Consider the following 16,731-nt stretch of genomic DNA (forward strand, 5'->3'; position numbering starts at 1 on the left):
AAAACAAATTGTGGAGATGGGATCTCACTATGTTGTCTAGGTTTGTCTTGGACTCCTGAGTTCAAGTGATTCTTCTACCATGGCCTCCCAAACACTTCCACTTTTAAAATGTAATTAAATTGACTTTTAATAGCCTTCATTGTTTGATATGAAAAGTCAACAGTAAGTTATTTTTATCCTTTTGTTTCATGTCTGTAATGCGTGTTTCCAGTATGGCGCTTTCAGTATTTTCTTTGCAATTTGACTCTGATTATTTATTTTACATTTATCTTGCTTGGAATTGACTTAGATTTTTGGTTTTATTTTTAATCTGAAAATTTTTTTCTTGTTTTTCATTCAATTTGTTAAGTTTTTAGTCATTGTTTTTCTAAATGCTGGTGTGCTCCTTACAATTGTTTTCTGAGACTCAAATTTCAGGTATGTAAAAGCAGTAGTTCTCATATTTTTTGGTCCCAATACTTCTTTACATTATGTAAAATTTTCAAGCACCACGAAAGCATTTGTTTATGTAGTTATATCTATCAATATTTATATTAGAAAGTAAAGCAGAGAAATTGTTAAAAATATGTATTTTGACACACATAAAAACAAAAATACCATAACACATTAAAATAAAAAAGATAGACTTATTGAAAAAAATCAAAAATTCTTAGTGAGAAGAATGATACTTTCACAGAGTGCTTTTTATGGCTTAATAGAAGACAGCTACAGTCTCATATTTGTTTCTGCATTTAATCTGTTGTTATATCATTCATCTTGCAGTCTATGGAAAACTCCACTTTACACCTATGAAAAGATGGACGTGAGAAAGGCAAATAATATCTTAGTTATCATAAATATAGCTTTAGTAGTACAGATTTTATGAAATAATCTTGGGGACACTCACACTTTGAAAACTGTTATTAAGCAATTAAATATTTTCACACAGGTCCATAAGGTTCTGTTTATTTTTTTTAATTCTTTTTTTCTGTATATGTTATTGAAAAATGCTATTGATTTATAAACAAGATCCTTCTTTCTCTGCCCAGTTATAATCTTCTGTTAGGTTCATCTGGTAATTTCTTTAAAGTTTCAGTTATTATAATTTTCTGTTACTGAATTTCCATTCGGTTGATTTTTTGTATAGTTTACATTTTTCTGCTTAGATTCTTTTTCTATTCAATCATTAGGACCATATTTTTCTTTAATTCTTTGAAAATATTATACTTGTTTTAAAGTCTTTGCTAGCTCCATCATAGGAGTCATCTTACATTTAGTTTCTTGATTATATTTTCTTTATCCCTGAATCACATTTTCATGTTTTTATTTTTGTATGCCTAAGTGATATTTGATTGAACACTGCACACCACAGATTATATGTGGTAGAGAATGTGGATTCTGTTATCTTTTCATAGGAATGTGTGCACATGTTTATTAGGCAGTTCAGTTGCTTGCACATCGTCTAGTAGGCTTGGTTTTATGTTTTTTTAATAATAAATGGAAAGTCCAAGGTATTTCCCAAGCCCCTCTAATTTGACAGGACTCAAACTGCAAACTCTTGTTGGGGCTTCAATTTGGACTCTGTTGGGACAAATTAAGAATAGTTCTTATACCTTAGACACAATTTTCTGTTGTCTTGAAAGATGCCTGAGATGTTAACCATATGCTCAAGAGATCTCTTCACTCTAATAAGGTTGAGAATCAAGCATCCAGCCCCACCACACTGCCTGTCCTCCGTCACTGTCAAAGCTTTAGTCTCTCTGCTCTACTTTCAATCTCCCAACAGCTTAACTCTGGTAAGCACTAGGTAATCTCCATGCACATGCAGTCTGGTTCTCAGCCATGGACTTGCACGGAACCACCTACACACCTCCCTTTCTCTGATGCGCCATTGTGCAGACTGCAGCCATTTGAAGTGACTCAAACTCTGACCTCATTCTCCTCAGCTCAGCATGCCCACCATCCTCTGCCCAGATATCAGCTTGCTCTGCTGTGATTGTGCTACTATTACAACCCAGGCAGGGGACTGAATGACCAGAAATCTCCTCACATGAGCTTCCCTTCTCTCTGGAATCACTGCTTTGTGTTATCTAATTGTTATTGCCCCAAATCAGTTGTCATACGCTGTGTCTAGTTTTATAGTTCTTTATGACAAGAGAACCAACTGAGCTATTCCGTAAACCTGTGAGGTTCACTGGGCCCACATACCTCACTCTGATCAGGCAATCTGCCCTGTCATACCATCTTCACTTGATGCCTAGTAGACAATTATTCAAGGGATGTAAACTATATAGATAATTAAGTGGGTAATTTCATTTCCTCAGTGGATTTTTAGGCATATTTTTGAAATGCATACTTCTCTACTTAGCCAGTGACTTTCCTCTCACATATGGCAACCCTGGTCTTTGAATCTTCACTTAAAATTTGTCCCTTCCAGAAGATAGCTTTAGTATTAGTCAGGGTTCTTCAGAGGGACAGAACCAATAGGATGTATAGATAGATAAGTGAGAGGCTATTTATTAAGGGAATTGGCTCACATGATTATGGAGGCTGAGAAGTCCCACAACAGGCCATATGCAAGCTGGAGACCCAGGGATGCCTGCAGCATGGCTCAGTCCAAGTCCAAAAGCCTCAGAACCAGAGAAGCCAGAGTTGTAGCTTGAAGTCTGAGGCCAAAGGCCTGAAAACCTGGGGCAGGGGCTGCTGCTACACATCCTAGAGTACAAAGGCCTGAGAATCTGGAGTTCTGATGTCCAAAGGCAGCAGAAGATGGGTGCCTCGGTTCTACATGAGGGAACCTGGAGTTCTGATGTCCAAAGGCAGCAGCAGATGGGTGTCTCAGGTCTAGAAAACAGAATCTGGAGTTCTGATGTCCAAAGGCATCAGAAGATGGGTGTCTCAGTTCTACGAGAGAGAACCTGGAGTTCTGATGTCCAAAGGCAGCAGCAGATGTATGTCTGAGGTCTAGGAGAGATAATCTGGAACTCTGATGTCCAAAAGCATCAGAAGATGGGTGTCTCAGTTCTAACAGAGAGAACCTGGAGTTCTGATGTCCACAGGCAGCAGCAGATGGGTGTCTCAGTTCTAGGAGAGAGAACCTGGAGCTCTGATGTCCAAAGTCAGCGGAAGATGGGTGCCTTAGTTCTAGGGGAGAGAAAGCACAAACTCAACTTTCCTCTGCCTTTTTGTTCTATTTGGGACCCCAGCAGATTGGACGGTGCCTGCTTACATTGAGGGTAGATCTTCCCATCTCAGTCCACCAATTCACCCTCCAATCTCCTCCAGAAATACACTTACAGATGCACCCAGAAATAATGCTCTATCAGCTATCTAGATATCCTTTAATCCAGTCAAGTTGATGCCTGAAATTAACCATCACACCCTCCTAAACCAACCTGTCTGAAGCCTTCAATGAAAGGAAAGATGCACATATATCTGTAGCTATAACTACTGACTGTTTATATGGATTAAGAGAAGTATAGTACTTCATACCTGTCATTGATGGATTTTTTTTCTCCACTGCACTTAGAAGAACTACAACCCCAAATTCCTTAGTCTGACCTTGGCACAATTCCATGCTTGGTCCCTAGTCATTTCTAATCCATGTTGGTAACTCAACCTACAATTATACTGTTACACACTTACAGACTTCACTTAAAACAAGTCTGTGGGATTTTTGCCATAGTCACTCCTAACTATCATCCATCCACTCACCCCTGTGTAGACAGGGTCCCACTGTATCACACCAACCCATGCATGGTATCCTATATCATATAATGCCCTGAACTTTCCCATGTCAGAGGGAGGTGAGCCCGGCAGGCTGGTATTATAGTGGTGACCGCCCTGCCGCCTGCATATGGGATGAGTCCTCTCAAATAGCAGAAGCAGAGGGGGTGGGGGCAGATGCATGTCCCACCGACACAGGATACCATCCTCGGGGGCTCCGTGCCTCCCCTGCCAAGGTCAGGGTTGTTCAGATGATATGGGGGAGCAGCGGAGTGGTGTTCATCGAGCTCTGGGAATGGGAGCTGGGTCCCCTCTCTGTGACCTTAGGAAGCTTATTTAACCTCACTGACTCTGTTTTCCTCATCTGCATTTGGAAACTTGATGTAACAATATCAAATCATGATTTCTCATGCGGAATACACTTGGAGGAGGGCGGTTTGCACTGTGGTTGCTCTACCCTGAGGGTGGTTATCAGCAAGGCCTTTTTAAAGTAGACTTGAGCTTTAGATATTAAGAACCTAAAACATGTGCATAACTTTTGGCCTGGGATTTCTCTCCATTTTTAGGTCTGTGTTCCAAGGAAATGATCAGTGATATAGTTAAATATTTGCATTCAGGGATGTTATTTGAAACTTTATATATAACAATGACAGTGTATGATATAATTTGCATCTGTGTCTGCACCCAGATCTCATGTCAAATTGTAATGCCCAGTGTTGGAGGTGGGGCCTGGTGGGAGGTGATTGGATCTTGGGGCCGGATTTCCTCCCCATGCTGCTCTCTTGATAGTGAGTGAGTGAGTGCTCATTAGATCCGGTTGTTTAAAAGTGTGTGCACCTCCCCACTCTCTCTCTTCCTCCTGCTCTGGCCATGTAAGACATGCTGGCTTCCCCTTTGCCTTCCACCATGACTGAAAGTTTCCTGAGGCCTACTCAGCCATGCTTCCTGTACAGCCTGAGGAACTGTGGCCAATTAAACCTCTGTCATTAAACAAGAAGCTACTTTTAAAAGAAATTTTATAAGAAATTCTCATAAATTGCCCACTCTCAGGTATTTCTTTACAGCTGTGAGGGAATGGACTACTATAAAGTATATCAGTATAAAATTAGCCTACATCCAAATATGGAAGATTGCCCAAATTGTGATTTATCCACATAATGGGATATGTATACGGTCATTCAAAATCATTTCTTTTTTTTTAATTGAGATATGGCCTGGCTCTGTCCCCCAGGCTGGAGTGCAGAGGCATGATCTCAGCTCATTGCTGCCTCGACATCCCGGGTTCAAGTGATGCTCCCACTTCAGCCTCCCAAGTAGCTGGGACTACAGGCACATGCCACCACACTTGGCTAATTTTTGAAATTTTTGTAGAGACAGGTTTTCACCATTTTGCCCAGGCTGGTCTTGAACTCCTGAGCTCAAGACATCTGCCCACCTCAGCCTCCCAAAGTGTTAGGATTATAGGCATGAGCCACTGCTCCTTGCCTAAAATCTTATAAAGAAAATTTAATATCATTGGAAAATGCTTACAATATAAAGCAGTCAAATAAATACTCTATGTAATTTGTTATGTATGTATAAAGTATATAGGAAAATATTCACAGTGTTATTATCTCTGGATGATAGTGTTGATTGTTGGTGATTTATTATTTTTTTCTTTATTATAATGTTCTATATTTTTCAATTGTTGCAAGTCAATATACAATAAACAAAAATCTTACTTACGAAAAAATGTTGGAGTTAAAGTCTGGGGTCTGGATTTGAGTCCAGGCCCCAACATTGGCTGTGCAACCTTAAGTAGGAGAAAGCTGAAAAATGGGAAAAACTTGTCTCACCCTTCTCATCGGATAGGCAAGGAACTAAAATAAGATAATGTGCACAGGACTCATGTGGAAGGAAAATGGCAAAAAAGATAGAGGGGCTATTGCTCATATGAATCTGACTAGGAAACAAGAAGCTACTCTTAAAAGAAATATTGATGCTTACAAGGTTTCAGGTCACCCCTATCTCCTCCAGCCTATCTTTAAAATAGACAAAATTCAAAACAAAACAACACAAAATCTCACGCAGAAGGTTCTTCTGCCTGGTAACAGAATGCTTCTGTGTAGTTAAAACACAAGCTACATCTGACAACTGCACTATCAGATGGGAGCTCTGGACATGTGAAAATCATTGCTCCTGTACTGTAAGACCTGATAGAGCCCTCCAGTCAGCCACCAGCCTTGCAGAGGATTACATGGGGTCTCCATACAAAGCTGGATGCTTCAAGATAGTTGCAGTCTCAAGAGTGCATTCCCTGCCTCTGACAGAGTGGTAGGGGCTGTTACAACCCATCGTGTGGTGCCCAAGAAGACACTCAGCATTCATTGCAGGTAATGTGGCCCCCAGTGCAGCCACATTGGAATCCATTTGTAATATTTATTTAACTAGAAAATATAAACGTCCTAAGTCCCAACAATCCTACTTCTCTGCAGCAACTCTAGGGACGTATTTGCTGATGTGCATGAAATGGCTGGGCATTCCTTTTAAGTACTACATGATATTCCATAGATGAGGCATGCTAAAATAGTATTCAGACCTCAGAGACTTCTCTTATTGTTCAGCATCTTGAGTTAAGCTGCAATGAAGTGAATCGACATGTCACAACATCAAAAGTCTCCAAGAGTTTTTTTTTTTAATTTAAAAAAGTATGTTGCTAATCAGAATATACACTATCAAATCATTTATATAAAAATAAGTCAAAACACTACAATTCTAATTTCTGTGGGTGTATAAGGCTCAGAAAAATGTCTGGAAAGATTCATACCAAATTGATCATATTGATTAGACCTGAAGGTATGGGAGAATGTGGAGGATACAATCTTTCTTACCTGTATTTAAAATCATTTTTAAAAAGAATGTCTTCATGTATTACTTGTGCAATTCACATAAATTTGACAGTAAAAATTAAAATAGCTGACACAAAATAATTATGAATAGTTGACAACTGAACAAACAAATAAATATACTATAGTCATTCAAAGCCAGGTTTCTCATTGTTGGAGAAAGGAGTATAAAATTGGAAAGGGGAGGAGGAGACAGAATAAGCCCTATGGTGCTGGATTGAAATTGAAGGTATAAGTAAAAACTCATGGTTTAAAAAGGGACAGAGGAAGGGAGGAAGGCAGAGAGAGTGAGGGAGGTCAGGGGAGAGAAGGAGAGAGATAAAGAAATTGTTCATATGCATACGCACAGAGGACCTGGAAGCAATGGAACTCCAATAGCAATGAGCATACTTAGCATGGAGGCGTTTCTTTCTTTGTCATTCTCCTCTAAGAGAAGACAGGGCCACTTACAAAATGGTCATTGCAGGCCTGCAACCGAGAAAGCACAAGATGAGCCTGAAACTTCTGGTCCCAAAAAGTAAGGAAATGCTCAAAGAATAACAGGGACATATAAAAAGGACAAAGAAGCCAATTTGCAGAGACTCCCACTGGCCAAATATGAGGCAAATTTAGCACAAAAATAAATAATGATTGAAAGTCATGATTTATTGAATGAAATAAGCATCCACCAGTTACATGGATATAAATAAATAAATGAAAAAGAAGGAAAAGCTCTTCCTTGCAGTAGAAAGACAATTAGTAAATGTAGAAGGAATACTATAATTAGAAATATTTCCTCTTGGCAACTATCATCATCATCCTTGAATCAAACAAGAATCGTCAACGGATATTAAAACTACTGAAGGGATGTTTGAGGAATAACGGGGGATATTTACATAGTCTTGAAATATCTCCCATAAGACGCTTACTTATTTCAAAGGAAAAGGACATTTTCCTAAGAATGGAGAAAGCTGGCAACACCACTGTCACCAAGACATCCAGATTAGCAACTCCAATCATGGGACAAAGCTACATCTTGTGCCCCCTGACAGGAAGAACCAAGGAGACCAAGGCACCATTTTGGTGGTATTTCTGCCAGAAATGAGTAATGCAAACCTAATCCTCATAAAATATCAGGATTTTAAAAACCCAAATTGAGGACGATCCACACAGTAGCCAGACTCCAGCCCTCAAAAACGTCAGTGTCATGGAACACAAAGGAAGATAAAGGCATAAAAGGAGGCCAAGGAGAGATGAGCACCGAAGGCAACTCACGATCTGTGATTTCCTTCCACCACTAAGGAGAGTGTTAGGATAATCAGCCCCATCAGAACAAAATCTGTAGATGACGGGTTATCCTATCAATATCAACTTCCTGATTTTTGTGTATTTTCTAATTCCAGTGTTTATGGAAGTGCACATCTTGTTTATGGGAAATGCACGCTGAAGTATTCATGGGTGAAAGAGCATCAGGTCTGCAGTTAATTCTCCAATGGTTCAGAAAAATTAAAGTGTGTGTATACACATAATTACAGTGTGTGTGTGTGTATGTATGTATGTATTAGTCTGTTTTCATGCTGCTGATAAAGACACAGCTGAGATTGGGTAATTTATAAAGGAAAAGATGTTTAATGAACTCACAGTTCCACATGGCTGGGGAGGCCTCACAATCATGGTGGAAGGTGAAAGCTACGTCTAACAAGGCAGCAGGTAAGAGAAAATGAGAGCCAAGTGCAAGCAGAAACCCCTTATAAAACCATCAGATCTCGTGAGACTTACTCACTACCACGAGAACTGTATGGGGGAAACCTCCTGCAGGATTCACTTATCTCCCACTGGGTCCTGCCTGCAATACATGGGAATTATGGGAGCTACAATTCATATGAGATTGGGTGCGGACACAGCCAAGTCATATCAGTGTGATACATAAAAAGAGAGAGGAAGAGAGAAAAGAATAAAAGCTGGTAAAATGCTAACAATTAGGGAATCTGATGAAGAGAATATGAGAATTCTCGCAACTTTTCTGTAAGCCTGAAATTACAAACTTAAAAAGAAATGGCAAGTTTAAAGGCAAAATAAAGGGGTAGACAAAACAACTTGCAGCAAGCAACCAGGGTCTCCAACCAAGATGTCAGAGTCAACAACCTGGCCAATACTGCGGAGAAGCTGTGTATACAGAATACTCAAAACTCTGGGTCCAAGGCCGGGAGCAGTGGTCCCTGCCTGTCATCCCAGCACTTGGGCCCAGGAGTTCCAGACCAGCCCAGGCAACACAGCAAGACCTTATTTCTACCAAAAAAAAAAAGTTTAAAAGACTAGCAAGGCATGGTGGCTTGTGCCTGTGGTCCCAGCTACTTGGGAGGCTGAGGAGGGAGGATCTCTTGAGCCTGAATGGTCGAGGCTGCAGTAGCCATGATCACACCACTGCACTCCAGCCTGGAGAGACAGCCAGACCCTGTTTGAAAAAAAAAAAAAAAAAAAAGAAGAAGGAAAAAGAAAAAGAAAAAGAAAAATATCTGGATTCAGGTTCAAATGTCGGCCAAGAGAAAGGAGGACAGTAAGACCTTTCAAAACCTTCATTTCTAAAACAGGACTATTAATCCTAAATCAAAGGATGCCGGGGTGATGGAGCAGGTTTTGAGTAGTTTTGAGTGGAGAGCAGCTAGCATTGAGCCAAGCCCCTAGAACCTGCTCAAGAGATGAGAGTGTGGCTAGTCCCTCCCTGCTCGCTTGCGACCCCCAAGACCATCACTGAAATTCACAGGGAGGTGAGGGCCTCAAGTACCTGAGACGCTAAGAGTAAGCACAGAGTGGGTGAGGAGTCTCTGCCTAGGGGTCAAGTCAGTGTCCCGTTGGGTTGCAGAAGCTTTTTATTGAATAAAGTTCCAGGGCTCCAGTGATCTGTCAATGCTGCACCTGCAGCCTGAGGAAGTAGGAAAAGCTAGGTGTCCGCTTATTCAGAGGGGCAGGATAGCCCGCCCAACGCTTGAAACGCATGTGCCTTTCCAGCGCAGTTGGATCTAGCTTTGGAAACTTGGAAGACTGATATGAAGATGGTCCCAGGCTGCTGCAGTCCTTGGCACTAGAGGGCAGGCCAGCAGGTTCCCTGTCTGCCCGGGTCAACTGAACAGGGACCTTGGCACCGACTGCAGAGTGGCTGCTGTCAACTTAAACACACACACACATGCGCGCGCGCACACACACACACTCTCCAAAGGGAAGCTTAATATATAAAAAATATAGAATTCATAGAATCAAAGTAAAATTGAATTCCTCAGGCAGTTTAACTCTTTCCCCTTGGGCAGGAAAAGGTTCAGTTTTGACAAAACCTCGAATACGCCTCCGCTGAGACCTGCTGTCACAGCTCTGGGTTTGAGCATCCACAGTTCAGGATGGAGGGAGACCCCAGAGATAGGGCCAGACAGGCCTCCGCCCCTCCCTCTGGCAGGTCCTTCATCTCCCCAGCCCCAGCTTCCTCCAAGGTGACATGTAAAGACAGCACTGTCCAGTTCCTCCTGTCATCATGGAGATAACAGATAACATGCAGCGTCCTGGAAGACACTCCGTGGTCAATAACTAGCAGCAATGACTCTGATTATCATCCACATTTGCTTCCTGGGGATACAGAAATATATCCTCCCTGGAGCCTCAGTTCTCCTGGACTCAGAGAGGGACATGAGCTGCTGCTCTGAGCTGTTCCTGGTGCAAGAGCTCCCAGGCTGCACGCGCCAGGCACACAGCACATGCCCGGGACACACCTGTCGAGTGAACACATGGACAGGCACAGCCAAATCTTTCTGACATCTTAAAAGCACTGAAGGAAATTCTAAGTCCTCTTAAAAATATATCTTTAAGCACATCTATGAGCATGACTTTCCTCACCCCTATACCTGCAAGCAGACATTGTTACCCTTGAGTCTAAATCATCTTTTCCCTTTTGCGTTGCAAAAATTTTCCCTGACAGCCAACAGAACATATTCTTCTTCTAGTTGTTGGTTTACCTCTCACAAACGCTGGTGGATCTCCCCATCTCTAATCCTCACCCGCTCATTCATTAACTATCAAGTGTGGCTTTTTGGAACAATTATATTCTGTCCTGCTGTCAGCTCTATCCACAGAGGTAGAGGATACATCCCAGCTCCTTACACGGGATGTAAATTATTGCTGGCATACCAGTACGCGAAGAATGATTACACCCAGTGCACAGTTAAATAATGGATGCTTAGCACGGTGCATTGTAATAAGCAAAAGATATGAAATATCTACAATTCTAAGTGGAATATGCTAAGTATTTTTTTATAATAAAACCGTTTTGGGGGAAGACAGGCTATTGAATCATGGTCTCCAGAAAAGACACCCATGTGTCAGTTCATTTGCAGAAGCCGGCTGGCGCTGTCATCTCATCTGTGAAGTGGGGACAAGAATCATATTTTTCATCAAGTAGAGGTACTGCTTAGCACTGAGCCTGACACACAGTAGGTGCTCAGTAAATGGCAGTAGCTGCTGTCATCTGAGGAATGGCTGCCCTGGCTAGGCTAGCAGTAGGCTGGGGCAGTGTCTCCTCGTGGGAAGAGCAGCTGGAGTGCTCACCACCTAGATGTACCTGTGGTCAGGTTTGGTGTCTGACCACAGGGAGGGGCAGGCACACCACCCTGCCCCACCCCACCCACCTTTCCACTGGGAAGCTGAGGGTAGAGCCTGCTTTGCCACCAAACACAGTAGAAGGTTCTGGAGGGCTGGGAGGAAATGGAGTTAGGGTGGCTCTTGAAGACTTCTCTCTGCCTTGGAAGCCTTCCAGAAATAGAACCCTGGAACTCAGTGCAGTGCTCAGGCCTGAGCAGTAGAGGCCTCTTCCTGAGCCCCATGCTCTGCAGGGCCCTTCTGTGATCCTTGTCCCAGGGCAAGGAGTATGCAGATACAGGGGACATGTCTGCCTGGGACCTGCATTCTTCCCATTTCAGAGCATGCTTTAGCCCCCTTAGGAAGTCCATTTCACAGCAAAGGAAGCTGAAACCCAGAGGATACTGGTTTCCCTGCAAAGCGGAAGAGGTGGTCTTACCAATTCCAAACCAGTTGTTCCTTATTCCAAAGCTGTTCTGGCCTCACCCTGCCTCCTGCTCCCTAGTGACATGGGTGCCCGGGATCTTTTGCACCTGTGCAACAGGCACCTCTTTGACCTCCTTCACAGCAAATGAAGCTGAGACCCAGAAGATAAAGGATTCCCTGGGAAGCAGAAGAGGTGGTCTTTCTAATTCTGAAGGTGTTCTAGCCCCACCCTCTCCCCACGCCTCCCAACCCTGCCGTGATATGGGTTCCTGGGACCTTTGCACCTGTCCAGTGGGCACTTCTTTGGCCACCTAGACCAGCCCATCTGGTGTTCTCAAGCCAAGGCCCCCAGAAGATGCAGCAGGCTGTGCTGAGTGGGAATGAACACTTCCTGCTCTCATTCCTGCCTGGGGAGGTGGAGTGGGACCTACCACAGAGCCAGGGCTGAGAGCAGCAGAACTATCTAGAACACTCGCGCCAGCATCCTACCCACTGCAGCGCTGATGCCGGAGCAAACCGCCTCTGCTCACAGGGCTTCTCAGCAGAGCTCCCCTCTGCAGTCGCCACAGGAGGCCTGGAGCTCGGGTGGTTTCCCAGGGCTGGAAGTGCATGGTTTTCCTCTGTATCCCTAAGCACCCCCGGGCACTGAGGCACAGGACATAGTGCTGGGGTGCTGCATAACCTGCAGATGTTTCCAACCTTCTAAGTCTCAGTGTGTAAATTCGTTTCCTGAGGCCATGACATTAAACATGGTGGCTTAAAATAACAGATATTTATTTTCTCACAGCTCTGGAAGCTGCAAGCCAGAAATCAAGGTGTTTACAGGGTCATGCTCCCTCAGGCTTCAGGGGAAAATGCGTTTCTTGAATTTTGTGGCTTTTGGTGGCCTTCCTGAGGTTGTGGCTGCATCCCTCTAATTTCTGCCTCTGTCTTCACTCCACGGTCTCTCCCTATGCCAGCTCCCCCGTGTGTCTCTTGTAAGGACACATGTCATCAAAGTCAGGGCCCACCTGGATAACTCAGGATGATCTTGACATCTCCAGACACTTGATTCACTTATATCAGGTGATATGGTTTGGCTCCATGTCCCCAACCAAATCTCATCTTGAATTATAATCCCCACATGTCAAGCGTGGGACCAGGTGGGAGTAACTGGATCCTGAGGTCAGTTTCCCCATGCTGTTCTCATGATAGTGAGTTCTCAGAAGATCTGATGGTTTTATACGCATCTGGCATTTCCTCTGCTTGCAGCTCTCTCTCCTGCTGCCATGTGAAGAAGTTGCCTGCTTCCCCTTTGCCTTCTGCCATGATTATAAGTTCCCTAAGTCCTCCCCAGCCATGCGGAACTGAGTCCATTAAATCTCTTTCCTGTATAAATTACCCAGTCTCAGGTATTTCTTCATAGTAGTATGAGAATGGACTAATACATTGGCAAAGACCCTTTTTCCAAATAAAGTAAACATTTACAGGTTCCAGGGATCAGGATGTGGGCATATCTTTTTGGAGACCACCATTCAGCCCACTACTGTGTCCTCAGTTATAAGGCACAAATAATAATAGTATTAGCCTCATAGAATTATGGTGAGGATTTAACAAGACAATGTATATTAGACAAGTGCTGAAAATATTCAGTATAGATATTTTAATTTTCTCTGCACATACATTTAGGTAAAAACAATATATAGATCTTGATAATAGAGTCCCTAGTGCACGTCAAACATTTACTTGCTTAGTTAATTGAAACCATCTCTAAAGGTTATTTGCATATTCAGGGTGAGGTATCCTCGTGCAAATCCCAGGACAAGGTGTTCCTAGGGACAGGGGTAGTTGGGGTCATTAGAGGGGCTTTAAATATCACTGATGAGTCACTTTCATTGTACTAGCAAAATAAGCAGTTCAAGTACAAGAGCTAAGGTTTCTAAGACACACATAGACTTTTCAGAGAAAAATGCAGCAAATGGATCAAGAGAAGAAGAAGAAAGAACAGGATTTTTTTTAAGATTAAAAAAAGGAAAACAGTCATAGATGTCCTTGGCAGAGAAATGGCTGAACGCCCAAAGTTGCATCTCAACTGTGTGCCCCTCCACAGGGGTTAACAGAAAAGCTGAAGGGCCTGAGAAAACCAAGTCTCCAACAATATGTGCAGAATAATTATTAATTTTTTTAAATCTTTGTAGAGATGAAGTCTCGCTATGTTGCCCAGGCAGGTCTCAAACTTCTGGCCTCAAGCAATCCTCCCCCTTCAGCCTCCCAAAGTGCTGGGATTACAGGCATGAATCATTGCACCCAGCTGCAAAATGATCATATATGTAAAAAGCAATAGTCTGTGCATGCATGAGTACGCTTTCCTGTGCACATATAAGCATGGAATGATGACATACTTCTACCTCGCAACCCGGATAGAAAGGGCCAACTCCCTGTCCCCCACCCACCAGTTCACCACTGTCCCTTCAGCAAAGGGACAGGAATGAAGAGGGAGTTTTACTACTTCTGTAATGTGTGGCAATTTCTCAGCAAAGATGGCAGCAGAATTTGCCAGTGCAATCTCAAAATTAAGGAAATTTCACATCCAGCTGTCAAAGGCTGTCAAAGGACAGCTGGGTGTGACTAAGGCAGAGGAGCTCCTGCTCTTGTCTGAACACTACTCTCCTCCCCACCCCCATCTACAGAACAGACTGGCTCACAGACAACCTCCCATACTAATTCTGCTGCAAGGATTTGGGTACCTTGCCAGGCAGGTCCTGGGCACCTGGCAGATTTTGAATGGGAGACTGAGTGACCTGCTGACCAGCCAGCCTCCTGAGACCCACTGGTAAATACCCTGTGGTCTTAGCATCCCCTGCTCCATCCACTTGCATGAGGACAAAATGAAGAGCTTCAAGGTCATGCCTGGTTAGGGATGCTGGGTACCCTGGGTACCAGAGTGCTGTGCCCAAGGGTGTACATGTTCTGGTCCCCAGCACGGCCGGGCCTGCAGAGGAGGCAGGTGTGAGTCACCACAAAACTATGCTGCACAGGTGCAGTGAAACTGTGATATGCTGGGAACTGAGCCCAGGCTGGGCTGTGGGCCCTGGAGGAAAGGGGGCCGGTCAGCACCAATCCCCGGGGCTGAAATATAAAACACGCTGTGGCTCGCCCTCTCTGAGAGTGCACTGGCTTTCATATTTCTGAGGCTTTGTTTTGCCACAATGGATGCATTTCTGAGTTCCTGTCTTTGTAAACAGATACCGTTCAATGCGGCGGGTGATTTTCAGGCCATCCGCCTCTCTGCTTTCCCACATTTTGGAGGAGCAGAGTTCAAGTTCTAGTTCTTGCCCTAGCTGTGGTGTCATCCACATGGGCTGAGTCCCCATTCTGGGCTCCAACCTGCTCTGTGAAACTGCAGTCAATGGGGCTAGTGCGTGTCTAAGGACAGCGGGAAGCGGCCTGCTCTGAAGTCATCCATGAATCCTCTTAGTCATTCCCCGGGGTGCCCTGATGCTGATGGACAAGGCCACACTTAGATTCAAGTATGCAAGGAAGGACTGCAGCATCTAAAAGCTATCACCTGGCCAGCATCTGGAGAAGGTGGTGCTGGGGGCAGGTGCCTCAGCAGGAGTGGGGAAGGAAGGAAGTCACTTCAATGAATGATAATGAACTTTGCCCAGCATCCTCCTAGCTAGAGGAGAGTCTGGGTTTCCTTTCCAGAGACTCTGATCAGACAAAGAATCAGCTGTTGGTTCCATGCTTTCCTGGCTCTCTGGTGACTGGAGGAGGAAAACGAAGGAGATGAGGTTTCCACTGTTGATCATCAATGGGGAACGCCAACCAAATTTTGCAGAGTGTTTTGAACTCCCCCAAAACCCCTCTGCAGTAGGCAATGGTGAATCCAAATAGCACACATCTAGGGGCAGTGAGGACGGGCTCTGCTTGCTACGCTCTGCAGGGGGACACTGTAAGTTGCTCTGAAACCCCAGCTGCTGGCTGGAGTGGGAGGCAGCCTGGATGCTCCAGAAACTCCAGGCCTGCTTCATAACTCACCATGTTGCAGGAATGTGTCATCCTCAGAACAACGTCACTAAAGGCCTGGGGGATTTGCGTCTGCCTCGAAATCATACCCGGCCTTATTTTCAAATCACTGCGCTTACCACCAAGAGTTGTGCCCTTTCTTTTATGCATGGCAGGGGCGCCGGGCTAACACGACCTGAGCTCCCTTCCCATTCAAAGCCATGCCACGAACACCTGTCACTACAGCTGCTCCCCAAGCGGCTGTGTGTGGTTTTGGCTGGTGTCACAGTCACTCAAGCACCCCTGGGGTTTCTGGGGGCAGGGTCAGCTTGCCCTAAGACAGGCAGAGCAGCAGCAGAGGGGTCTGCGCATGGGAATTCTGTATCCTTCTCTGCAGGGAATGGGGAATCCCTTGTCCTTAGAAATCTGGGGGCATCTCATGGCCTCTACATCTAAAAGAACCAGGTAAGCCCCCCCTTACTAAGTGCCAATCCTGTTCAAGTGTTGCTCAGGGGCTAGTGTTGGGGTGATGAGTGAGGTGTTTGCAGTCTTGGGAAGAAGCTCAATGTTCACCCTGTAACAGAAGTTGAGATTGCCCAGGACAGGAGGGGACGGTCCAGTCACTGGAAGCGGAGGGGTGTGGGGTGCAGGGGATGCAGTAGGAGAGCGCAGGGGTGGCGCCAAAACTGAGTGCACGGTCATTCTTCACCAACACAAGCATGCAGCCTTGGTCCCCATGTTCACCCTCCCCGAGGCTCACTTTCTCCCCTTCTGTGAAATGAGATTATAAAGTGACTTTCCCCTCATAGGACTGCTGCAGGATGGAGAGAGACAGGGAAAACAGAGGAATCCACTCAGGGCCTGGCTCCTGCACACCCACCATGGTGGCCTTGCTTTTAGTCTTCCCTGTCTAGTGAAGAATCCCTTTACATCTCATTAGAATCCAACACACCCTCTGTGCACATGCCTGCCGCCCAGCCCCATCAGCTCTCTCTCTGCGGGGGCCCTTTTCCAGGTGCAGTAGAGAGAGAGAAAGATTCAGGTCTCAGGTGCTCCCAGGCTGGGGCGAGACTCACCTGTAAGCAGATTGCAACATGAAGTAGTGACAGATGTTTGCCCAGAGGGCCTC

The sequence above is a fragment of the Pan paniscus genome, chromosome 20 (genome assembly GCF_029289425.2).
Source record: "Pan paniscus chromosome 20, NHGRI_mPanPan1-v2.0_pri, whole genome shotgun sequence".
Taxonomy (NCBI): domain Eukaryota; kingdom Metazoa; phylum Chordata; class Mammalia; order Primates; family Hominidae; genus Pan; species Pan paniscus.